Source organism: Urocitellus parryii, chromosome 2 (genome assembly GCF_045843805.1).
Source record: "Urocitellus parryii isolate mUroPar1 chromosome 2, mUroPar1.hap1, whole genome shotgun sequence".
Classification (NCBI taxonomy): domain Eukaryota; kingdom Metazoa; phylum Chordata; class Mammalia; order Rodentia; family Sciuridae; genus Urocitellus; species Urocitellus parryii.
The window spans coordinates 6,837,674-6,863,779 of NC_135532.1; positions in this window are offsets into that span (position 1 = coordinate 6,837,674).

Here is a 26,106-nt window from a genome sequence, read left to right on the forward strand (position 1 = left end):
TCACCTTCCATAAAAAACAAATACCAAATGACTCCTTTGATATAAGGGGAGTAACCAAGGACAGGGTAGGGATGAAGAGCTTGAGAAGAAGATTAACATTAAACAGGGATGAGAGGTGGGAGGGAAAGGGAGTGAGTAGGGAAATAGTATTTCTTAAACTACAATAATTTATGGGAAACAAATGATCTAGGAATGTGATTCACACCAGTAATTTATGAAAGTTAATACGTAATGACTACATAGGTACATAGCAAGACTGAAGTTTGACTTAAGGTTCAAAAGTGAATTAATTTGATCAAAAAATCCATACAACAATTCTCATAGATATTGAAAATCTTTTGACAAAACTTAGTATTCATTCATAATTGGTTACAAACCAGAAAGGAAATTGCTTACAAACCAGAAAGGAACTTTGTCAATTTGATAAAGTATGCACACATATTAATTTGAGATGGATACTAGTCAAGCAAAACTATAAATCTTCTACAAGAAAACACTGAAGAATGTTTTTTAACTGGGTAGGTAAGATTCTTATATTGGTCTTAAGATATAAAAACTTATACTTCAGGATTGAACCTCTATTTGGTCCTGTTGTCAAATAGTATCAGTGTTTGGGTTTTTTTTTTTGTATTTATTGTTTTAAAATTTTTGATAGATATTCGGTCCTAGCGTCATTAAGTTCACTTGAAAATGGAACAGCAAGTACAGATGTGTCCCATGCACCTCCTGTCTGGCATGTGCCGGGCCTCCTTCACCAGACTGGATCATTTGTTAAGATTGATGAACCAATATTGATGCATCACTATCACCCAAAGACTACTAATAGAGTTTATTCTTGGTTCGGTACACTTTATGGGTTTTGACAAAGGTAAGGTGGCAGGTGGCCACCATTATAGCATTAGAGTATTGTGGAGAGTAGTGTCACTGCCTCTTCAGAATTTGATCACCCCAGACTATGGAAACACTATTCTTAGTGTCTAAACAGTTTTGCCCTTTCCAAATTCTGTGTGCCTTAGAATCATGTTAGAATCTTTTTAGATTGGCTTCTCTGATTTAGTAATATGCATTTAGGTTTCCTCTCTGCATGTCATGGCTTGACACTTCTGTCGTTAGCACTGAATAATAGTCATTTTCTAGATCTATCATGAATTGTTTGTCCATTCATCTACAGAAGAACTATGTGGTAACTCCCAAGTTTTGGCAATAGGGAACAATACTACCATAAAGTTCCCTGTGTAGGACTTTGCATCAATATGTTTTCAGCCCCTTGGGAATATACCAAGAAATGTGATGGCTGGGTTGTACAAAAAGAGTATATTTAACTTCGTAAGAAACCATCAACTGTTTTCCAAAGTGGATGCATTCCCACCAGCAATTAGTAAAGTCCCTGTTACTCCTCCTTATTATTAACAGTTAGTAGCAGAATCCACTTTCTGATTGGGGGCCATTTTTAATAGGAAGTATTGGTATCCTGTTTTAATTTTTATTTTTCTGATGACCTATGATATTAATCAGACTATATCTCTCTGGGAGAGCCCCTCAAAAACTCATACATTTCTGCTTATGTTCCTAGAGTTTAAGTCTGGTGAGATAAGTCACTGTACAAGTACTACAAAGCAACTGTATTGCTTACAGATAAGGAGGAAGAAGCAGCCATTTCCCTCAAGTCTCACAAAAGCTCTTCAGGGCAGATGATACCTCTTCCATACATGCTCATGTCCCAAGGTTACGAAGGAACATTAAAAGGAACCTGCTCAAGAATGTTATACACCTTGGGCAATCTGGACTACTGAGATACAAGCACCAAAGGACATCCTGTTCTAGGAGGAGTGAGATTGAAGCCTGGCCTGTTCCCCCCAACTCAGAATGCTGCATTTCCAGCATATTCTATAATTATTCCAAGGATCACAAAGGAGGAAGGAGGCAGAGGTGGGTTGTCAAGGTTATCTGTGGAATTTCTTTTAATATGCTCATCTGTCATCTATATGTCTGTCTTGAATGTTTTTAAAGATATAACTTCTAAGATATATTGTCCATTTTTCCTTTACCATGTTCATTTGCATAGTTAAGTTTTGTCAAAGCTAAATTTAATATGAACCTAATTATTTGTTCCTTGTATACAAGAAATGAATTGAATATTTGTGTTAATCTGGTTCCCTATAACTTTGGTATAAACTGTATTTACTTATCAGTACCAGAAGCAGGCATATTCTACTTAGATAATGGTGGCAATTATCAAACTCATTGATGTAGCTGATTTCCAATATGGTGATAGAATGGAAGGATTAGAGGATATTCCAGGCTCATTTAACCTTTGAGAAGAAACATCTAATTTCTAACTATGAGTCAAATGTGAGCTGTGCACTTTTAGAAATATCTTCATCAATGTGGGAAAGCTCCATTCTATTTCCAGTTTGCTGAGATTATTTACCATGAATGGGTGCTGGAATACACAAAATGTTTTTCTTTGTCCATTGAGATAATTTGATTTTCTTTGTCCATTGAGATAATTTGATTTTTTTCTTCCTCTTCTAGATGTGGTAAATTGTATTGATTAATTTACAAATGATCCATCAGCCCTTAATATATGGACTATATCTGACTAGATTAGGATGCCTAATATTTGAACACTGTTGGATTTCATGTTTTAAAATGTTATGAATTTTTTTGCATCTATTTCATGAGAACTCTAATGAAAAAAGTGGAAAAATTGTTAGGGTAAATAAATACTATAAGCAAAGCGGAAGAAAGAGAAGGAAATGCAAGAAGTATTAAAAATACAACTCAGTTGAAGAACGTCTCTAATAGACTGAATGCAGCCAAAGAAATCAAGGCTGAGGTTAAGGACGTCTCCATAGCCCTTTTCATTTCATGGTCTGATAATTCCAACATCTTCATTACCTTTGAGTTCTGTTGCTTGCATTGTCTCTTGTGACTCATTTTTTTTCATTTATTGAAAGGTTACTGTGATGTATCAGTAAGTAGAAGGAGAGATGACTGGGTGTTCAGGGTGAAGTTTATGTTAGCCTGTTAGGGGTGAGACTGGGTGAAGTGTTTGCTCTGGCTGGAGAGTCCAGAGGGTGCTATAGTCTCCAGTGCTCCTTTCTCTTTCTTTGTGCTATCCTGGACTTCCCAGGGAACTCCCTTCTAGATGAATTAACCTTATAGCTCTGTCAGCGGTAATCCATGATTTTAGAGCAGAGCCCTGTTAGTGGGGTGTTAAAGTAGTGGGGGAGAGGTCCTCCACAGCCGCACGGGTCAACCCTAGTCTTGGAGTTGGTCTCGGTTCCTGGTCTAGGACCTTCACAACTGTGTTAGTTTGTTTGTCCATCTGTCCATCATTTCTTCCTTCCTTCTTTCCTTCCCCCCTCTTAACCCTTCCTTTTTTCCTTCCTTCCTTCCTTCGTTCCTTCCTTTGTTTCTTTATTTCTTTTTTTTTTTCTTGTGACAGGAAGTTTGGAGGGCACAGGAGTCAGGGTGTTTCTTCTCCTGGTGGCATAGGACTCAGGAAAAGTCCTATTCCCAGGAAAATAGATCTTCACCTTGAAAAATTGGCGGGGATAATCTAGCATCTTTATTTTCTCACTCCTTCCTCCAGTGTCAGACACAATCCCTCTTGCTCTTCATTTAGACAACCTGTTGGATTTTGGATAAAATTTTCATGGAAGTCTGTGCAGCCTCATGAGACTCAGCCTCCAGCCATGTGCTGGAATTATTATTTCAGTGTTCCTGTTAGTTCACGCCTCCAGCAGCTTCCACTCCAAGGGAGCCGATCCTGGCCATGACTCGTTGAGTTTACTCAGCTCTGCAATCTTAGGTAGGCACTTTGACTTGAGAAATCTCAATGATCAGAGCAAAGACATCAATTTTGCATGTGTTCAGTTTTCAAACTGTTCTTGGGCTCTTTTTCCTCATGACACTGGTATTCTGAAGATTAGGACTGGGTGTTCTATAGAATATTTAATTCAGTTCTGACAGACACTGCCTTGGAGACTCACCCTCCTGGTGAAGCTCATTTTGATTGCCAGTCAAGGAGTTAATCATTTCTCAGTGAATTTATAATTTTCCCTTTACAAATATGAGGCTATCTTTAGAGAAACACTTTCAGAATATATAAATATGCTGCTCCTCATCAATTTTTTCTCCTATACTTAGCATTAATTGATGATAATTTCTCAAACCCATCTTTACTATTCTCAGTGCAAAATGGCATCTGGCCCACTGTGATCCTTCTGCACATGCAACTGTCTGCATTCCACTGAAAGGAGAACTTTCTCTTCACCCTGTCTATCTTTCCATCTCCTCGTTTACTATCAGTGTGGGCTTAAAAATTAATCTATTTCAATATTTTCATAATCCATGACATCTTAAATTTGGTGCTCACATGGTTCTGTACCTGGCCAGCAAGACCCCTTCTTGCTAGCTCTTTTTGCTAGTTTTGACATTTTCCTATCATATTTTATTTTGCCACTTGCTTCTTTTCTTCCCCTACAAAATATCCCATATGCATTCCGTACCATTCTCAATTTAGTGTGAAATTGGAAGATATTTCTTCAAAGGATCAGATCTTTTTTCTTAGGGCACTGTTGGAAATCCAGACCTGTGTACCTGGTTAGCTTGTGCCTGGCTGCAGGGATGACTTCCCTAAGAGGATTTTTCACTGATTTAAGTGAGGACTTATATAGATACAGTGTGTACCACTGTGTCAGTTCTCAGTAGTTACTGTAGCAAATCACCATGACTGTCTTGAAACAGAGCAATACACAATGATTCTCTCATGGTTCTGAAAGTCAGAAGTTCAAACTCCAAGTACCAGCTGGGCCACGCTCCCTCTGGACATGATAGGCTCAGATAAGCGCTTAGCCTCCTCCAGCACATGAAGACTACTGGCACTGGATTTGAAGAGGATCACTCCAGGACCAGCCTCCCTCTTCACATCCTTCCCTCCACCTGTCCGAATCTCAAAGCTCCCTCTGGCTCTCTTACAAGGTGCATGCACACATGGCCCATGAGCTGAGGCAGGATCCATGCTTCCCCAGGCAGCCTCATTTGGTCACCTCCTTTGCATTTAAGGTAGTGCTGCCTTGCCTAGCAAATGAGCTGCTTTTCTCTGGTTCTAGAGATTAGGAGCTACCTCTTTGGAGGCCATTTTCATTCTATAACAGTCATGATCTCTTGTTGATATTTCTGAGTCCAAATTATTTTCATAAGCTTTGACTAAAAGATTGTGTGCTTCTGTGACTAAAAGATCTGACCAGAAAACTTTTAGGAGAGGAAAAGTTTATTTGGGGGCTCACAGTTTCAGAGTTTTCAGTCCATGAACAGCAGGCTCCATTCCTTGGGGCTCAAGGTGAGGCAGGACATCATGGTGGAAGAGTGACAAAGGGAAGAAGCTCACATAATGATCAGAAACAGAGAGAGAGAGACTCCACTCACCAGATAGAAAAAATATACCCCAAAGCCATGCCCCCAATGCCTCACCTACACCAACCACACCCCACTTGCTTTCAGTTACCATGCAACTAACCCCATCACATGATTAATTTACTGATTGGGTTAAAGATCTCATAACCTGATCATTTCTTCTCTGAACCTTGCATTGTCTTACACATGATCTTCTGGGGAACTCCTCACATCCAAACCATAACGCAAATCAAACATATCCCCCAAATATTCTTTATCATTTTCTCAAGATTCTGACAAAGTTGAAATTCTAATTCTTTTCCCACAAGTTTTACTCTAAATTTTATGTTAACCTGGAAATCAGGTAATGACAGCTCAGAATAGATGTTATAAATTCAAATCAATTTAAATTAACATATTAATATTGTCTTAGTGACTTTATGAACTGTAATCTCACTTTACAAGTTATAGGCCACGATCCTGCAGACATTTTCACAGTAGAGTGGATCAAGTATAGACTTCCTAGTTTAAAACACATACTTACCTATATACTGGAGAAGATATGTAGGAGCCATTTAGGTGGAAGACAGTCTCTGCAATAAAATATTTTCCTTCTTTTTCAAAGCAGACTTGGTTCATGTTCAAACTGATTTGTGACATTGTTACAAAATACAAAAAAGCTCCATTTGAAGTTATTTGAATATTGATATGCATGAAAACAACTCTGTATATAACAGTCTTAACATATGTACAAAAAAAATCCTTCCTAATTATATTAAGTAGATAGCACCGGTGGCAATGATGTATAAATATGGAGGCTGTTGGTGAAGGAAAAAAAGCATGCAGAACCCTGTGACTGAACCCTGCTGCTTGCTGAGGTGGCACCACATATGGCACTTGGAGTACAAGCACCGCAGCATAAGGTGGTGGAACATGCCCCAGAGCCTTCTCAGCAGATTACAATGGTTGGTATGGGAAGCATGAAAAGAATCCATCTCTTTATCAAGGAGCCAGACACACTTAACAGAAAAAGAGTAAAATATTTTTGACAAAGTTGTACAGAAGTGACAGTTTTGTAGGACTCCACTAGATGATGTTTAGGATGCAAACTGGAAACACATGCCATGTTTTGCTCTTAGAGGTATTTATAGTATACTTTTAAAGGACAAGAATATCTTGATACAGAACTTTATTACAATATAGAGAACAAAGAGAAGGTGTTGGTTGATGTTAAAAATATGCAAAATGTGTGAGCAACTTGATGTTTCCTTACCTTAGTGGCAAAAAGGAAATTAGAATTGATAACACTTAGATGCTTTCAACCTTAACTTTATGCTTACATGTGACATAGGAACAAAGTCAGTTCCGTTAGATAGGAAGCGTTCAGCTTTTTATTTAAACTTTGGTATTGTTAAATCATGGTACTGTTTTAATGTTATGACTTATCATGTATAATTTATAACTTTCATGGAAAAAACACATTAATGCAGGCCTCTTGATTAGATCATTTCTAAGCTAAGAAGTCTGAAAATATCGCATGTTGCTTTAATTTTTCATCATCTTGTCAGCTTATTGCTGATTTTGTTGTTACTGATTTTGTTATTTTATTTATTACCAGGTCAGCTTATTTCATATGAAAGACACAATGGGTCTTTCAGAAAACCTATTGAATTGTAAGGTTGTTTTACCATTAGACATAAACCTGGACTCATGCAAGTTCAATATTCCCATTATTCATGTTAACAGAAGCAGAGTAGGAATGCATTATCATAAACAGTTTATTACACTTGATTAAGACATTGCCTCACACTTTCTGCTTCTCACACAAAATGTGTCTGTGCACCTCATGTGTGTGTTTGAAGAGGATATGTAAGTTTCATGGTGAGAGTGAACAGATTTAAATCAGAAGCGCCTTTGGGATTTTCATATCACATCTTGGGAAGCATTAATTTTTATGGGGTTTTGCATTTGATGGAAATTCTAGTTTGTCACTAATTCTACATTAATCTTTTATGAGAAGTCAACATTTAAATAATATAGAGATGATTATTTATGGTAAGCTAAAATGACAACAAAGTACTCCAACATTAATTCACTGCTTATAAATTACAATCTGAGCTTCTAATAGAATTAACTGAAGACCAAGTAAGATAATTTATTGTATAATCCAGCAAATCTATAAAAAGGATAATGAGAAGATATGCACTACAATGCAATCCTGAATGTGAATGTTGTTCATAATCACTAAATCTTTGATCTTGTTATATTCATGCAAAGTAGATAGGGAAGCAGAAAATAGATTATTTTAATAAGTAGAAAAATAAGAAGATAAATCAAAAAGTGGGATATTATCCAAAATTATTCCAACAATTACTTGGAAAGATAAAATAACAGTCAAAATACAGGCATAAACTTTTGGTCCAAATTAGTAAGCACGGATTTTCAGAAATGTGTTCTTGTGCCCTGACCTCTTATACTCCCGATATGCATGAGACAAAAAGAGACATTTTGTCTTCTGTGTTTTCACATTCATACCAAGGTCACATGGAAATAACCTAAGTAGGGACAAAATTCTAAATGTAGAAATGAATTTGAAAAATTGGACAATTTCCTATAAATGATAATAATGCTAATTTCAGCTTTCTGATCAATTTTAGAAAATTACTAAAATTTTATCAGCAGATCTACCACCTGCAAAAATGAATTTGTCTTTGAGTCTGCTTTTTGGGGGCACTTCATGGTAGCCACCAGTAATTATAATGATAATGCTAAATGTGGCTCATTTCTGCATCTCTTAATCTGGTCCATGAGTACCCTCCACTTGCTTTTACCATTGTTCAATGGAGAAGAGGGAGTTGCCTTGATCACATCAGTCTCTGGCAAAAGAAGCTTGAGAAAGTTCAGGGAGACCTGACATTTACTAAGCTACTACTGTGCTGGGTGTGCTAGGTGTCAGGCTAAACATTGCATGTATGTGACCCTGTTTAAATTCTTCCTGGAGGTATATGAGGTTAAGGTATGGTTTCTATGGTGGAGGTGAGGAAAAGGGAGCATAGAATCTCTGGTTATTCAGTCATAGACCTGGAGTTGGCTCCTAGCTGGGTAAATGAGACACCTACCCCAGTTCTTTCTTCTACAAGAGCCTTTGCAAACCAGGGTCATCAATCAAAGGTTTCTGTATTCAATGAATCACTTTGAGGATGGGGGACAGTTGAGGTGGCTAAATTCCTGACCTCAGGTCTCAGCCAAATGATCTTCTTTCAATCGTTGGTACATGCAGGAGTTCTGTATTAAAACAGATGAAAAACCATCCATAAAATGTGCCACATAAAGAGAGAATCCTAATTTATACCATGGACTTTAGGTGATAATGGTGAGTCGATGTAAGTTTGTCAGATGGGACATTCTGGTGAGCATTTCTTCTTGGGACAGGCTTACCTTATGGGGTGTACATGGGAAATCTCTGAACCCTTTGCTCTGCTTTCCTGTGAACCTAAAATTACTTTTTTAAAAAAAATAAAGTCTATTAAGGAAAAGAAAAAATAAATAAAATTAAAAGAGCAAATTCTAGTAAGTTTTTATCATGTCTAGCTCTGAGCATGACACTCCTTTGGAGAATATTGTATTAAGACCCACAACATGTGAGAGTCAGTCCCTTCTGTGTGTCTTACCACCTTGTTGGTGCTAAACCAATAAAAAGAACATCAGAATGTTTCTCCAGCTCCCATTTGGTCATTTACATCAAATAATGATTTCACAAACCCAAGTGTCTCATGCTTTTCTCAGTAACTGAAACATTTTACCCAGGAAGCCTATGTGTGCTTATTTAAACATTCTTAACTCTCCCTCCCCAGTGTTATGGGCAGTACTACCTTTTTAAGGTGAGTGGGGTAATCTAAAGTCAGACCTTCCATCTTCTACTTCCCCCGCCATGCCTCTTTCCACCACCAGACTTCACAGGTTCGCTTTTCCTGTCTCTTCAGGACCTTCACCAAGGCGCCATATACTTTCACCAATACTGGGCCCAGTCCTTGAGTCTGGCATGCAGTGTGGTACAGGGCAGGCTGATAAGTGGCCATGCCAGTGGAGGATGGCTTCCGGCTTCCTGGATCTTCATTACTGACCAGCACCACTTGGTAGCAGGGTTTCCTTGACTGTGCAGAGACCTCCTGAGCATCTTCATCCTCTCTCCTGCTATAAATGGGAAAAAATGTGTGTGTGTGTGTGTGTCTGTGTGTGTGTGTGTGTGTGAGCGTGTGTGCGCGCACATGTATGTGTATGCACACACAAGATTTGGAGTCAGGATGGACTACTTACATGATGTCTGTATATATTTAATTTAATTCAGGTAGAAAACGTCTGATAGAGGGCTGGGGTTGTGGCTCAGCTGTAGAGCGCTCACCTTGCACGTTTGAGACCCTGGGTTCGATCCTCAGCACCACATTAAAAAAATAAACAAAATAAAGATATTGTGCCCATGTGTAACTAAAAAATATATTTAAAAAAAGAAAAACATCTGATAGAAATAGACTTTGAAATCAGAAAAAAAAAAAAAACGGCATTGGATCATAGCCCCATTATTTAACTGCAAGTTATACTTCTCACGTGTCAGTTTCATCATCTGACAAAATATTTGCAAGGTTTAAAAATGTGTCTTTTATCCACAAAGCTGTCACTTGTCATGGTCACATACAGAGGGGTCCTTGACCTCTACAATCCATTAGACATGATATTCACTAATTTAGTTGGTTCTAATAAAGATGTATTATCCTCAAGCCACTCTTTCTTTCAAAAAATAATAGGTAGAGTGTTTTTAAAAATTTGAGGGCATAATATCTACACCCACATTTTGTATAAAGTCCTTACTACCTGAATAACTCTGATTGGATCAGTTAATCGCTTAATACTTTAGTGTTCTCAACATAACACAATTAAAATTATCTGTATCTTTTAAAATGATTATAACAAATTGAGGTAATATACAAAAATAACTTATCTGACTAAAATAGAAGCTACAGAATTACGGTATCTTTGAGACAAATACTGTTCAATCTCACTTTACGTAGAATCTAAGAAAATTCACAGTCACAGAAGCAGAAAGTAGAATGGTGGTTTCCAGAGACTGCAGTGGGCAGATAAGATGAAGGAAATTTGCAGTTCTCGTACATGACACGGTGACTATAGCAAGTTATAATGTGTTGTATGCTTGAAATTTGCCAAGCAAGTATCTCAACATGGGTATATGCGTAATACAATGACATCTATGTGTGGTGACCCATATTTTTATTAACCTGATTGTGGTAAATATTAGACAAAATACATATGTCAAATCATCACAATTTAGACCTCTAAAAAGTACTACATTTAAAATTTTATCATGACTAAAAATGCATAAGAAAGTTTTAAAATCTCCATATCTACCCAAATATTTGAACATATTAAAAAGGAGTAAGGTGTTCTTTATTATGTGGTATGATTTCTAAAGCTAGATGTGCTCATTTTAGTCTTGGCAACTCAAAGGATGAAATCTTTGTGAAATTTTATGTTGGAAAGTGGTTTAAGCATGCTTTCAGAAAAGTCTGTTTGTACTGAGAGTGGCCTCAAGGAACATAGCTGTTATCCTGCCCTTAAGAAGATAAATCAAACAACTCTGATAATATTATTAGCACATAGCCTCTCAAAGAGTTTTACAAACTCTCCCTAATTGTCATTACCGCTGCCAACAGTCTTCTGCCTGGACATGAATGACATTTTTGGCTTTCACATGTGAGAAATGTGCTTCATTGTCAAAGGTAAATTTTAATAAAAAGGCCTCCATCTGAAAGGCAGTACACCATTGTCAACAATGGGGCACACTACTCCTGGTCCACAGACAAGTGCTAGGAGCTCCACCTTCCATACCTGTCCAGAGTGACTGACCTGGGGCTCTGCTCAGTGGGTTTGTGCTCACTGCATGATCATCTTTCTGCTGGCTTGCTGCAGGACCCTACAGATGGGTCCCTATTGCCAGTCTTACTCCTCCATTAAGAACCTTTAATTGCACACCAAACCACCAGAGTGATGCATTTAAAAGACCATTCTGGCCATGTCACTCCTCTACTCAACACCTTGCATTGGTTGGTTTGAAACCCTTCACACTGAATTGCAGAGATTTTACAATGAATTAGAGATCTGTCGCCTCCTGCCCTCCATTCCAACTTGAATCTCCCCTCCCTGATACCCTTTCACTTAGCTCTGTGAATCAGCATGCTTTTGCCCTGCCTGCCTGCGTTTCCTGCAATATGTGTAGGACATACCTTGCCTTTCAGGTCACCAATAAAGATTCAGCTTATCAAGCAGGCTGTCCTTAATTTCCCAGCCCAAACTCCCATTCCTGGTCCCTTTCACCCTGCAGATATCTTCTCCATTTACATTAACACCCCAAGACATCACACATAAACACACACGAACTTACGTGTGTGAGATCTCTATGTACAATTTATATTCATGTTAAGTGGTCATAAAAATAGATGTGCATTTCTGTTCTTCATTTTGTTTTATTTTTGACAAGGCTAGAAAATGGCTAATTAACTTACCAAAGCCAAATTTTAGATCAAAGACAGGGAAATTTGGAAGAATACATGTTCAGAGAGAGACATTATCCCCAGGAGGCTGAATATAGGTCCTTCAGGCAGAGAGAAAAATGAATAAATGAAGGAAAACGGTAGGATAAGTAAAAAGCATATTGATGAGAAGGAGCCTGGTGCCCAGCTATCTTTGGGAGGTGGTTTTGAAGTAAAGAGGGTTAGATTCAGGTTTATGTGAGGTATTTAAGTACTGAAGAATATATCCTGCCAACCTTTAGCCCTATGAGGAAAAAGATGACAAAGTACATTCTTATGCAAATCAGAGAATGTATTGATGGGAGTAAAAAAAAAAAGAGTAGAAAGGTTGAAAGGCAACATCCTAACCACGTTTTATTGAATTGTTAGAAGTTGTCTCCTATCAGACAGAATGTGGCTCCAAATTGGATCTAAGCAATATAAGTATTGGAGGGGGAAATAAAAGAATAAATTTGAGGCATAACTAATGTTGATGGTAAAGGCAGAAGTTCCTAGAACCCTATTTAAGCAGAGAGTGTATTTGTCCATGTGGAATTACACTAAAGTATTCTTTAATATGCACTGAAACCTAATATGGATTCCAAAATAATTACACATTTGCAAAACGGAATATATGATACTGATAACAATCGGAATGAAAGCAGCTTCTTAACTTGTACTGGAAACAATCCTCAATAAGACATTAAACAATGCTGTTCTTGGACATCAGCTTACAATAATGCAATTCTAAGTCCATAGAGAAATACTAACGTGCCTTAAATCCATGTGCCCACCAGGAAATGGAAAGGACAAGCTCATTCTGCACAACAGCACAGCACCTGTCCCTGCTCACCACCCACCACCCAAAAAGGAAAGGGTAAATTCCCACAGTTGCAGAAATAAATAAAAATAAGAACAATAAGGAAGTCCTGCCTGTGGAATCGTGAGTTCCACTTCCTGGTAGCTCTGCTCTCCAGGTCACCCAAGGCTCTGGCATTGATCCTACATTATTCTTTCCTCTTTGACTTCCAGTGAGTGGTAGGTAAAATGTCCACTGTTCGTTTTCTCACCTCTGGGATCCGCTCACCCTCTGCTCGGCTTTGTCTTCATCTCCCTTAGCTACACATTCCCAAGATGGCAGCAGGAATGTTCTCACCACCAGAAAAGCCTCATTCCTGGCATCCCTGCCCTGGACACACCTGGATTTTCAGACAGCAAGGCTTTCCTCCCACCTCCAAGACCCTCATTCAGCAGTCATAGCTTCTGCCTCAGACTGCCCAAGGTGGATGTTTTCTAAAACATTTTTGACTCTTATCTGAAGTTCAGGTGTCACCAGGTGTCTTATATTTTTATTTGCTAACTCTTGCAAAATCATCACTACTCCCTTCTAAAAGGTCAAGAGCTCTGTTTCTAGAAGAAAATATGAAAAAAAAATTGCAAGAATCCTCATTCCCCTTGCTCATTCCCACTGGATTCCTATTTAATGTCTGAGAGTCCTCTCTACACCTCTGGGACCAAAACACCTGACACAAACCACTTACAGGAGGGAACACTTATTTGGAATTCACTCCGTTTCAGAGGTCTCAGCCATAGGTAGCCAGCTCCATTGCTCTGGGGCCAAGGAGGCAGAATGTCATGGCCAAAGAGTGTGGCGGAGGAAAGCAGCTCACCACATGGTGGCCATGAAGCAGGAGTGGGGGTGAAAGGACCCCAGGAAAGATGAACACTTCCAGGGTGTACCCCCAGTGGCCCACCTCCCCCAACCAACCCCCTACCTGCCTACACTTACCACACAGTCAGTCCATTCAAACCAGGAAGGACCAATTAGGTCACAGCTCTCATCATCCAGTCAGTTCACTTGAATATTCCTGAATTAGCACAGGAGCTTTTGGGGGACACTTCATATCATCCAAACTATCACAACCTCCCTGTTCCCTCTTATTTTTATAGAAAAGTGGAAAAGGTCATTATTGTTTGTTCAAAGGTAATCCCTTAACATGAAATTGAGATCCTATAGTGTATTTAATGCTCCCTCTTACACACATCTTAGTGGATCATTCTCTGTACCTCATTTGATTTATATCTTCCATCATAAAACAAAACCCAGAAAATAAAAATTGTAGGCAGTTCACAAGACTTCAGTTCTGAACTGCCCTTCACAGCCAGACCTCTTAAAATCCCCAAGGATGGATACAGGCTTTCCCTTCATCCCCCATTCCTTCCCTTTCCTGAGATGTATGCCTCCGTGTCCTTTGCACTTTATTCTTTAGTACCTCTGTGAGGTTGGGCACACACTTACATAATCCCTGAAGTTTGATAAGCAGGAATATACTGATGCCCAAAAGCTTCATATGTCCAGATCAATCAGGTCTGCTGAGTCCCAATCTGTTTAGACAACAAACATGCAAAAATTTGTCACACATAATATTAAAAATGTCTGAGTTAAAACTTTTATCTTTTTCAAGAGATATTTTGAAGAATAAGCCTCCAACACTACACACACACACACACACACGTACACACACATACACAGGAGTCACCCTGCTCACTTTGAGCCAACTGGTCCTGAAGCCCATGCTTCCAGGCTGGGAGAGTCTGAGAAGTGTCTGGAAGCTATGCACAGGCTCTGCTCTCTGCTCTTTCCCATACTTTTCTGAGCTAATTCTTTTTTGGGGGGGCGGGGGGAGTGGGGTGATGGGTACCAGGAACTAAACCCAGAGGCACTTAACAACTGAGCCAAATCCCCAGCCTGTTTTAATATTTTTATTAGAGACAGTGTCTCATTGAATTGCTTAGGGCCTCTCCAAGTTGCTGAGGCTGGGTTTGAACTCATGATCCTCCCGATTTAGCCTCCTGAGTTGCTGGGATTACAGGCATGGGCTATTTCTTATCTTTCAATTTGCATTGCAACTCTTAAATCTTATCCTTCCCAGATTATTTTTTCTAAAAGCCCTGCTCCCACGCTTCTCTCTGCATAACGTCTTCACATCACCATCATAGTATCATTTTGTTTTTCTATTTATTTTGTTTCTACTTTCAACTAGGCGATTGTTTTATTAAATTATTTTAAAAAAACATAAATAGTAAGGTTATATCATCATGATATATGATAATATCTACTTCCATTAAGCTAATATATAATACAAACATTACTAAATGATAGTCTACAATGTTCAATTAGATCCTAATAAATTAACTCAATAAACAATAAATAAAGTAGTTACAGAGACCTAATTTTAAAAAAAGCCCTCTATTACAGTGATAATTCGATTCTTTAATTAAACTTCCTTGGGATATATTTCATTTCATGTGAAAATAAATTTTCTAGAAGTCATTGTTTTACTTCTCAGGCACATTTAGGGTTGTTTTTTGCAAAACTCTGTATAAATTTATTGTTCTATGATTACATTAGTGAATATTAACCCTATAATTATTTATAGCTTACTAATCAATAGGAGCAATTAAAAAGATTTAGTAGCTCATTTCTCATTACCTTATCTTTTGCATAAGAAAGCTACATTTATATAACAACACATTCTAAAAGAACCTTAAATAGTATGTTAAAATCCCAACTCTAGACGTCAGCAAACTCTGGAATAATAAAAATAGGAAAACACATACATTTCATTTTGCTATTGGAGGTAAAAGAAAAATCATTTTAAAGTAAGAAACCGTTTATTGGTTAGAATGCTCCCCTTCCGTTCTGCGAGTGTCTTTCTCTCCCCCTTTCTCTCCGTGGGAACATTATCTCCAGATCCACTGAAGGGTCCTGAGACCCTGTCCCCCAAGCACAGGAAGGAAAGCCTGGGGAACAGTCCACCTTGACACTGACCAGTCTCAGGAACCAGGTCCCATGGCATAAGGCCATCTGAGTTGTGCAGGAATGTGAGGACAGCAGTTCTCTCTAGTTTCTGAGGAGGCACAACGATGGCACCTTCCCAGGCTCCTTGTGGACAAGAAGTCAGGTTTCCTGTGAGTCTGCTCTGGCTACTCCCACATCAGCCATAGGTCCTTGCCAACACAGTACCCAGAACAGCTCACTGATCTCACGCAATGAGATCCTTTGACTTGTTGGGAACCAAAGGTAGAGTGTCACTTCCAAAGCAATAAGAACTTGTTCTCCATACGAGGGTCTCACCAAGCCCCAATGGAATATCACAAACTGTGAGCCCACATGGACACAGTCAACTGAATATGGTACTCCTGTTACTCAGTGACTCTTGTCTAAACCTTGCACAGGGGATCAGGCCTCTTTTAACCTCGAAAGCGGGCCAGTACTCTGCTAGTAGAGTCCGATTTCTCCCAAGAGGTACAAAGGGCATATTCCACAGTTTGTTAGGTATACCTTTGCAGTGATTTGTGAAATAGACTGCCATGGGACTAGTTTTACAATTACGTATTCCTTTTCCAGGTAATATGCATGAACCAAGCAATGTAAAATCTGCAAAATATATGAAGACATTTATCACAAAGCCCTGGCCTAATGAGCCCTACAATCTTATAGGAAAGATGAGCCATCAGCCTGAAGTAAAGCCACGTGTAATCAATGCCAAATGACACCTGGCACTGTCGCAGTGCAGCCACCACCCAGTCATAAATCTAGTGCACATTTCCCCAATATGTACTCTTATGCAGCTGGATTTATAAAAATGACTTTTCTATGGCAGGGATCTGAGGCTTAATTCAATGTTTTTGATAAATAACTCTGCTGTCATATAACTCGATTTGGTGTTCTATTTAATATCTTCATGACAGAGAATATATCACCCTCCGTATCTAATTTGGGAGCTCCTCATGAGCTGTGAGTCCCGTTGCATTGCTGTTCCTTCATGGAAATGAGGGCACTCTCCAGTGAGTCTGGGCCAATCATGGGGTGGGGGGATGGCAATTGGATGCATTTGCCTGAAAAATGTGGTCCTTATCATTCTTCCATCTCTCTGTCACAATTGATGTTGCTTTATTAAAAAGCAAAAGTGCAAACACTTGAACTCACTCCTTATTTCTGTTTTTTTTTCCTTCTCAACTTTTTCAGAAGAAAATGAAATGATCAGTTGTTATCATGTGTAAAGCAGAAAAGTTCTTTATGTAGGAGAATGGATCTTGAATCAAACCAATTGCTTTAAAGAACAAAATCATTTTCACAAAAAAAAAATAGTTCTCAAAAATCTTAAAGAAAATTCTTAAGGAAAAATATTAGCCTTTCAGTAAAGCTTCTCCCATCCAGGAAGACAAAGCAACTTAGAGCCTGATGAGAGGAAGTCTCCAGGCCCACTGAGAGGGGATGTAGACAGCATGCCGCATGAAAAGTGGCTGAGTTTTCACAGCACTAGGGTGGTTTTTAAATGACAGAGTTTTCTGCAATATCACTCCAAAGATAAATGAAGTAAGAAGCTTCATTTTTAATAAAGCTATGTGGAAAATTTTATAAACAAATAAAAGCCTTCCTAAATACAGGATAGATTTAATGAAAAATACATGAAGAATTATAATTTATCTGAGGTGCACCATATCTAGAAAATCAACTTCCTGTTGACTTTTTTAAAAATATAAGTAAGATTAATAAATCAAGGGGAAAAATAATGTGCAAGCATTTATTTGCTAGTGTTCTGTATTTGAATATGTTATCCACCAAAAAGTCGTGTGTTGAAGCCTTTTTCCCCAATGCAGCAATGTTCAGAGGTGGAGATTTTGAATTGAGGGCTCTGGCCTTATCAGTGAATGGATCCCTTGAGGGAATCACAGCTAAATGGACTCTTGGGTAGCCTTAATGTCAGGAGGTTGATCAGGGCTGATGGGATTGGTTTCTTGGGGTCATGTCCTGACCCAGTTCATCTTGTCCCTGGCCTCCTCTTCTCTCGGGCTTGCTAGCCGCCCTGAGCAGAGCAACTTTCCTCTGCCATACTCTTTTGTAATGATGTCACCTCATCTCAGGTCTGAAGAAGTGGAGTCAGCTGACCATGGACTGAAACCTCCAAACCACAACCCAACACAAATATTTGCTCCTTTAGGTTATTTTTCTCGGGTATTATCTCACAGCAACAAAAAGCTGTCTAACATAGAACAACTGGATGACAGCTCAAGCTATCCATGCAAATGTGGTAATATAGGGATGAGCTTTCATAGTTTCTCATCAACTTTTCCTTCTCCATTATTCTATAATTTTAGTGAGCTTCAATAAACATTCCTGAATCTCCCCAACATCAAAAACTGTTCTTTTCTCTGCATGTAAATAGCCATGTTTCTGAATGATATTCCACTAAAATGCTCCATTACTAACAATCCAGGGTTTTGCAAGAAGCAATCCGGGTTCTTAACAGGGTGATCAGCTTATGCCTGGTCTACTTCATTCCTCTCTGACATTTGCATATTACCTGATGCTGCCCTCTATGGCTTACCTCATCTGTGGGTTCCCCTTCAGGCTACAGTGGATTGTTAAACGTGTGACAACAGAAATTTCAGAAAAAAATAGAAGTGTGTGTACAAGTTAAGTATTGCATTAATGTAAAATGCATGCCACATAATCTATAAACTGTAATAAAATATACAGTGCTTTTATTATAAATTCCACAGAGTCAAAAATGTTTTCAGATTATGCTTTTATTCAGTCTTACCAAACTCGTGTGTCTTGTCTCCATTGCCACTCAATGACTGTAAATCCACCATGTCGTTACATGTTGTGCTCTTCACACAGCAAGGGCAGATGCAGTACAGTTTTCTCTACCTTATTTACTTTTTTCTACATCAATTCCTTAAAACTAGACAGCCTGCAAAGCAAAACATGAAGGCCCTGCTGGTAGCATTTGGCAACTCATGCTGCCTAGATGCCCTTATTATGGCCAAATTCATTCAGCCAATGAGATGCCACAGGGCAGAGCTGGGAGCCTAGACATTACCTTTCTCCCCCCCCCCCCAACAGAATAGACAACTGCAGCAGCCCAGATAACAGAAAAATCATAGTGAAAATACTGGGAAAAATGAGTTAAATATTTACTTTGTTTTATTATTATTATTTGTAACTATGTAATTTCATATTTAATATTTAAGAATGGCCAAATTTAACAACCAGATTGAAAAACTCCTGCAAATTTAACTGTGGTTTTCTTGCAAGCATACATGAGTTGTCTCCAGCAGAGCCAGACACAGGATTCCCTAACTGGAGCATTTTTGGGGAACCCTAAAATATATTCCAGATTTCAAAGTTTACATTCTGTACCAAATAACTGTGACTCATTCAGAGCTCCAGCTCCATTCATTTTCCTCATTTCTCAACTGCTCTCAGTCTGTTAAGGCAGATCAAGCCATAGCCCTCAATTCCTGTCCTGCAGCAGGCTGCTTCTTTCACCTCAATTCCAGACAATAACGAGCCGTGTGACTTTGGAGAAATCAATAAACTGCTCAGGACTAACTCACTTTGCAACATGTTTTTCCTCTGGAGCAAAACAAGATTTGAACTGTGTCTCTTTCATTTACAACTATGGGGTCTTGAGTAAGACACTGGGTATCTTTAAGAGCCCCTTTTCTCATCTGCAAAATAAAGATGATAAAAGCAAGTGAACAGATTTTGGTTAGAACTAGTGGAGGGTCCAAAGTCACCTTCATACATGGTACTGCCTAGGGGTGAGAGAGATTTTCCTTGTTCCAGTGAAATATGATTGTTTAAAGACAGATGCAAGAGGCTTTCAGAAACCTCTCCAGATGACAAAGCCCGTGTTTTCTGTAACGTAGTGTAAGGGTGAGCAGCTGATTCTGTATTATTCCAGCTTACCATGCTGCATCCTCTCACCAGCCACACATTCCAAGGCTGGATGGGCCCGGAGACTTGAGCTTCCTGGGGTAGCTCTTGGGGGGCATGTTCCCCAGATGCTGGGAGCGTTCCTGGTGTGTGATGCTTCTCTAGAGCAGAGCTCCTCTGTCCCCCTTCCCCAGTGCTGCCTCTTCTGCCACTTCTCCTTTGCACCTGTTGTTAAAACAACTTTCTAAATTCTGCCCCTTCTGCTCTGGTAGCAGAGACTTGGGCACTTCGTGAATGAAAAAGCTAACACACAAAGCACTAGCACAGAGGAGAGAAAAGCTAGGTTTGAGTTCCAATTTTGACAGTAACGAGCTGTGTGACTTTGGAGAAATCAATAAACTGCTCAAAGCCACAGGTCCTTCAATTGGAAACGAGACATACAATCTCTAGGGTCCTTCCAGACATAACGTTCGATGACTCCTGATTCTCGTTTTGCTCATGCTCTCAGCAACTGCAGGAAACCAGAAAGACGATTGCTTTCAGCCTGTTGCTTAAGCAACCTTAGCTGGTGGAAACAGGCTCAGTCTTTGGTTTAATGTGGCCCAGGAGCTCACCAGCTGCAGAAGAAGCAAGGCAGGACAACGCCAGAGGCTTGAGGAAGGGAATGCACATTTTTCCTGCAACCTTAAAATGTGAATTTATGTTTTCTCTGTAGAATGAAGTTTTAGCTTTTTCAAATAAAATTTGGTTATTTGTTTTTTTTTTTTTTTTTTTCAAATCAGTAAAAAGCTATATTCTGGGTAATACAAAAACATTGAAGATTTTTCAGATATAGTTTTAGCTGGGAAGCTGCACCATGACTTACACACTATGTATGGAAAGTTAGTCTGATATTCATTGAGGTGAAATTAGGTAAAACAATATTTAAAATGACAGTACATTTAAGAAATTAAATTAACTTTATAAAACAAATATTCAAGTCCCCTGATATCCTGAAGAATACTAGTTCGAGTTATCTGAGGACTATGGACATATGGCCATGATTTATTGGACATTACATTTATCTATGTATTTGCTGCTCTTCTTACCTTTCTTACATGATATTTTAGGACTTATCAAATTTCAACTTGCTGATCAATAACCTGGGAATAAGAATTAAGGATAATTCATGACTGAGAGGCCCTTATGTTATTGCGTGCTTATACAAGCTGCTACTTCTGTCTGGAAAGTTTTCCCCCTTTCTCTCCTCCTGTAATTTATAATTTAATCCTCAATTAGCATAGGCATCATATTACTCTTTACAAAATGTTTCTCTTATCATTCTAAAAAAATGGTTTTGATATCCTCTCAAGTAATCCATCATTCTGATTTCCTCATATCTGCCTTTTAACAGTTCCTTTCACTAACCAGTGATGTCCTTAAGAGTGGCTGGTATTCTTATCAAGTATACATTTGTACCTTCAGTAAGCATGGTAGATTTAGCAAATAAAATTCAAGATGTCCGTGCAAACTTGAATCTCAATGAGCAACCGGTACTTTAGTACGTACTTGTTCCATGCAATACTTATTACATATGTGAAAACTTTACACTTTGTAATCTTTAATTCAAATTTCACTTGACATCTAATATTTTAATTGACAGCCATAGTCTTCAGCCTCTTGCAACATGCCTGAAACATACTAGTTGTTCAATAAACATCCCATGATTCAAAAGAGCAACAGAACATTTTATTCCATTTCTTTAAAAGTGTCATAATAATACACAATCTATTCATTTTGGAGAGTTAGTCGTGAGTATTTCTTGCTCTGTTTGATAGAACAGTCATTTCAAGATGGCTCATGTTATGGATATTATGGGTTTGACTGTGTATATGTCACATGGCTGGTGTCTTCACCCTAAAACACAAGCTTGCATGTGAGCAGCATGGGAGGATTTGAGAACATGGGATTTTATTTTATTTTTGGCTTTTCTCATGGATCTAAGATAGGGCCTGTCTGAACTTGCTGAAGGCAGCTTCTCCAGGTTTCATCTCACACCCACATGCGCGCGCGCACACACACACACACACACACACACACACGCACACACTCATAGCACACCTCCCTCCACAGCACAGCTGCAACCAGAAGTGCAGGGACTGCTTTCCCTGGGGAGCAGCAGGGTGGCTGCCATCTGGTCCTGACCTGGAGGTGGCTCCTGGCCTGCAGCTCAGTACCTGACTTTCCCCTCTGCCCCTTGAGGAAGGAAGCCTAAAATCCCAAAGGGTCATTCTCTGACTTTCCCTAAAAATTGTGGAAAAAAAATAAGAGAGGTTTTCTTTAACTTTATTTACTTAATTTACTTAATTTTGGTGTGCTATGATTTGAAGACTACTCTGTAGAAGATATTTTTTAAAAAATAAGGAAAATTAACTCAATAGATCACTTTTATCCATCTACAATAAATTTGCTAAAATTTATTGTAAATTTACTAAAAAGGACTGATGAGAGGAATTCTCCTAAATCTTACACGTCCACACATTTGGATTTCATCTTTTAAAGTTTGCGGACATTTTGTTGGTTAGCTTGTTTGTCTTCATTTGAGATTAGCACTCCAGCCAATAAAGAAGTGTAGGCTTCAATTCTGTGGGGCGCTCCTCTGTCTTTCCCTTCTACAAAAGCCATGAAAAATGAAAAAGGCAAAAACTGTGAGGATCACCTTATATAGAACTCTGAAAAGAATAAAAAGAATGACAAAGGAAAGAAGAATTCTCAAGTAACTTAAATGATTACTGAGTGTAGTGATATCAATGCCTATCGTAGAAATAAAAATGATTTTAGAGAATAATATGATAAAATTTTTGTCAAAACCTATGATGCTGGGTGAAGTAAATTCCTAGAAACACACAAAGTTCTAAAATTAACTCAAAAAGAAACAGAAAATGTAAATTGATCAGTAATCAAAAATTTTTTAACAAAACAATAAAAATCCAGGGCAAGATGGCTTCCTAATGGAACACAACTAGATAGTTAAAGAAATAACACTGACTTTGTGCAAGTTCTTCTAAAACATAGAAGCACTAAATATTTGCAAGATATTAAAGGAAGCTAAAGATATCACAAGGAAAGAAAACTACAGACCAATATCCACGTTGACTACAATTCACACATCCTCAGAAAATACTAGTAAACCAAATCTGAGGGCATAAACATGTGCAAGAGCATGTTGAAGAATTGTCTACCATGACCAGGTGGAATTTATGCTAGGAACTGAACATGGATTATACAGACAGCATTGGGCTATGTAACTCAGACTATTAACAGAATGAAGAAAAACATTCTATTACCTGATAATAAGAAAAATCATTAAAAAGCCCATCACGTTTTCATAATAAAAACACATAGTCAACAGAAATTAAAGAGGAACTCCTGTCCTTGATAAAAGGCACCCACAGTGAAGACCATATGTAAAAGGTTAACACTGAGAACATTTCCCCAAGAGTAGGTGCACATGAGGACATCTCTCCTCAACACCTCTACTAAGTAAAGGTGACAAATGTGCTGAAAGCTTCATCCAGAGCTGCTTTTCAAGAGAAAGAAATAAAAATCCAAAGTGGAAGAAAATAGTAAAATTATCTGTCTTTGAAGATGATATGGACTTGAGTGTGATTTTGATTTTAATTTTATATTTAAACAATACCTAGAAACAAATTTATCCATAGAAGTGCAAGTCTTATATATTAAAATTGTCCAACTTCGTTGATAGAAATTAAAGGACTAAATAATTTTTCTGGTTACCAATTGTTAAGATAAAAAAATACAAGTTTTTACAAATTCATTGCAAACTTTATCAAAACTCCCCCTGCCATTGTTGCAGAAATCCTAAAATCCATACAAACATTCACGGAACAGTGAATCTCCAAAACTATATCGAAAATGAAGAAAATGAAGAATGGATATGGCACACCTGCATTTTCTGTAGTACGTTTTCAAACGTACTGCAAAACTAGGGTACTCAATGGTGTGGTGCTGCCATACAAATAGTAAGAAATCACTTTATTGTCACTGTCCCAACTGTTCAGAATGTCCAGTGAGGTAAGAAGTGTCTTTCCATGGAAATGAGCTGAAGCAGTGAGTGCCCACATGAGGAGAGAGAACTTGGAACCTCATCACCTGATGGACAAAGAAACAACTCAAAATGGATCAGAGTTAAACTGAGTGCTAAGACCATGACGTTCTTTGAAGAAAACAAAAGTGTGACTCCTTTTTACTTTGGATCAAGCAATAGTTTCTTTAATAATAAACTGAAAACAGCTAAGTGTGGTCGTAAAGACCTGTGATCCTAGCTTCTTGGGAAGCTGATGTAGAAGGATCATAACATTGAGGCCAGCTTTGGTGACTTCAAGGCCAGGGCCAGAAACTTAGTAGGCAAAATAAATAAATAAAAAGAGATGGGGATATACTCAGTGGGAAAGCACAAACAATAAGAGAATAGCAGCAATAGAAAAGCAGATAAGATAGATCACCAAATAAATAACTTTTGTGCTCCAAAGGTACTACTGAATTGCAAAAGGTGGGTCCTAGAAATAGGAGAAAAACTATATCCTGGCTTCTGGGAGCCTTTTCACTCCCATGCCAGCTTCTAACTTCTTTTTATGTCCCAGGGTTGTAGACCTGAAAGAAGTCAAGGGCCGTGTCCAAGGAATTCTGCCAGGTCTGGCTTGCTTTTTGGCTTGAAAACATGCTTTCATCATTTTGAAACCACTGACAGTGTTGTGATTCACCAATGACATCCCTTGAAGTGAAGTTCTTCAACTGAAATCGTGCTCTGAAGATAGACTGAGAAACGAAAACACAGGTATGACAGAGGCCAGGGAGTCCCACGTCCCTTGCTCAGCAGGTTACTTCAGTGAAGGGTCACTACAGACTCCAGCATCTCAGGCCATTAGGATCATGGTGGGAAGCTAACTGACACTCCCACTAAACACATTATTGACCACATCAAAAGGGACAATTAACAGGTCAGAGATAGACATCACCCCAGGCTACTGTTGATTTGGGCTTCAGGGAGCATGAGGGTGGAATCCCAACTGAGGGGCACATTCCCCAGAGTAAGACCACCGGATAACCATTCATGAGGCCATAACTTCTTTGCAGGTAAAGGCCAAAGACATCTGGCTATACTAGCCCACTCATGGGACACAGATGACCCACTTCTGTGGCGAACTGTACCAGGGTCTTTCAAGAAGCCAGAGCTTTTCGCTTAAATCCTGTGCACGTGTATCAACATCAAGGTTGGTGACAACTTCTATAACAGAAATATCAGAGCTGGGAATCTAGCTGGAGAAAGCTTTAGTTGTAGAATGAGAAACAAACGAAATGGTATAAAATAACTGAAAAACATGTGATCATGTTCCCACACGGATTTCTGATATATTAGAAGAAAATGTCTTGGCTCATGGAGCCCTGTGAAGAGACACGGGATTCAGAAGAGGGACGGTCCATAATACTGTTGAGGTGGCTGCTAGAGTGAGGAAGAGACAGTCAGCTGAGAGAAGACTGAAATCAGGGAACACAGGAACGTCTATCGACTTCCCCTCTCTGGGGACACTATCAGCATTGAAGGAATCCGAGTACAGAGGCTGAGGTCTGTTTCAAGCAAACGATGGGATTGGTTTCAAGGACTGGGAGATGGAAGAGGTGGCTGGAGATACTTCTCTCCTGTGAGGATTCTGCACCATGTCCTGGTGACAGGCCTCAGGACACATGGGCCAACTCACAGCCTTGATGCTCACTTGGACCCCTGACATAGACTCTTCTACATTTTAAGTCTTCAGTTTATTAGTCTTATGAGTTTTACTTCTAGAAATGTTTTTAATCAAGAAATTGGCTGAACAATAATTCCAATACATATTATAATGAAACTGGATAAAGTCAGGCAATAATGTCATACCAAATGCAGACATAATGATTTCAAGCTCTTCCTTCATTTCAATTGCTCCCTGTGAAAGGAAAAGGGAAAAGTCTTCTTACAAATACTGAAACAGGGATGATCACCTCATAACACCACTTTCCATTATATTTCAATTTGCATTCATATGGGGCAAAAGATTAATTTTTATCCAAGACTCCTTTGGTCAGGTTAATTTACCCACAAGAAAAAAATAATAATATCCTGTGTATTGTAGTTGATGTCAACATGTTGACTACACTCTCCAAAAAAGTAGTTTTTGTCACAGTAACTATCACAGAAAAAAATGGAAGTAATTTACTACCTAATACTCAAAATAGAATAGCAAAACTCCTGACATAAATTATCTTAAAAGGGGAATAAAATCCCTTACAATAGTACAAATAAAAATGAGAAAAATGAAAATTAAAGTAAAAATGTATTCCTCTATTTCTTTTCAA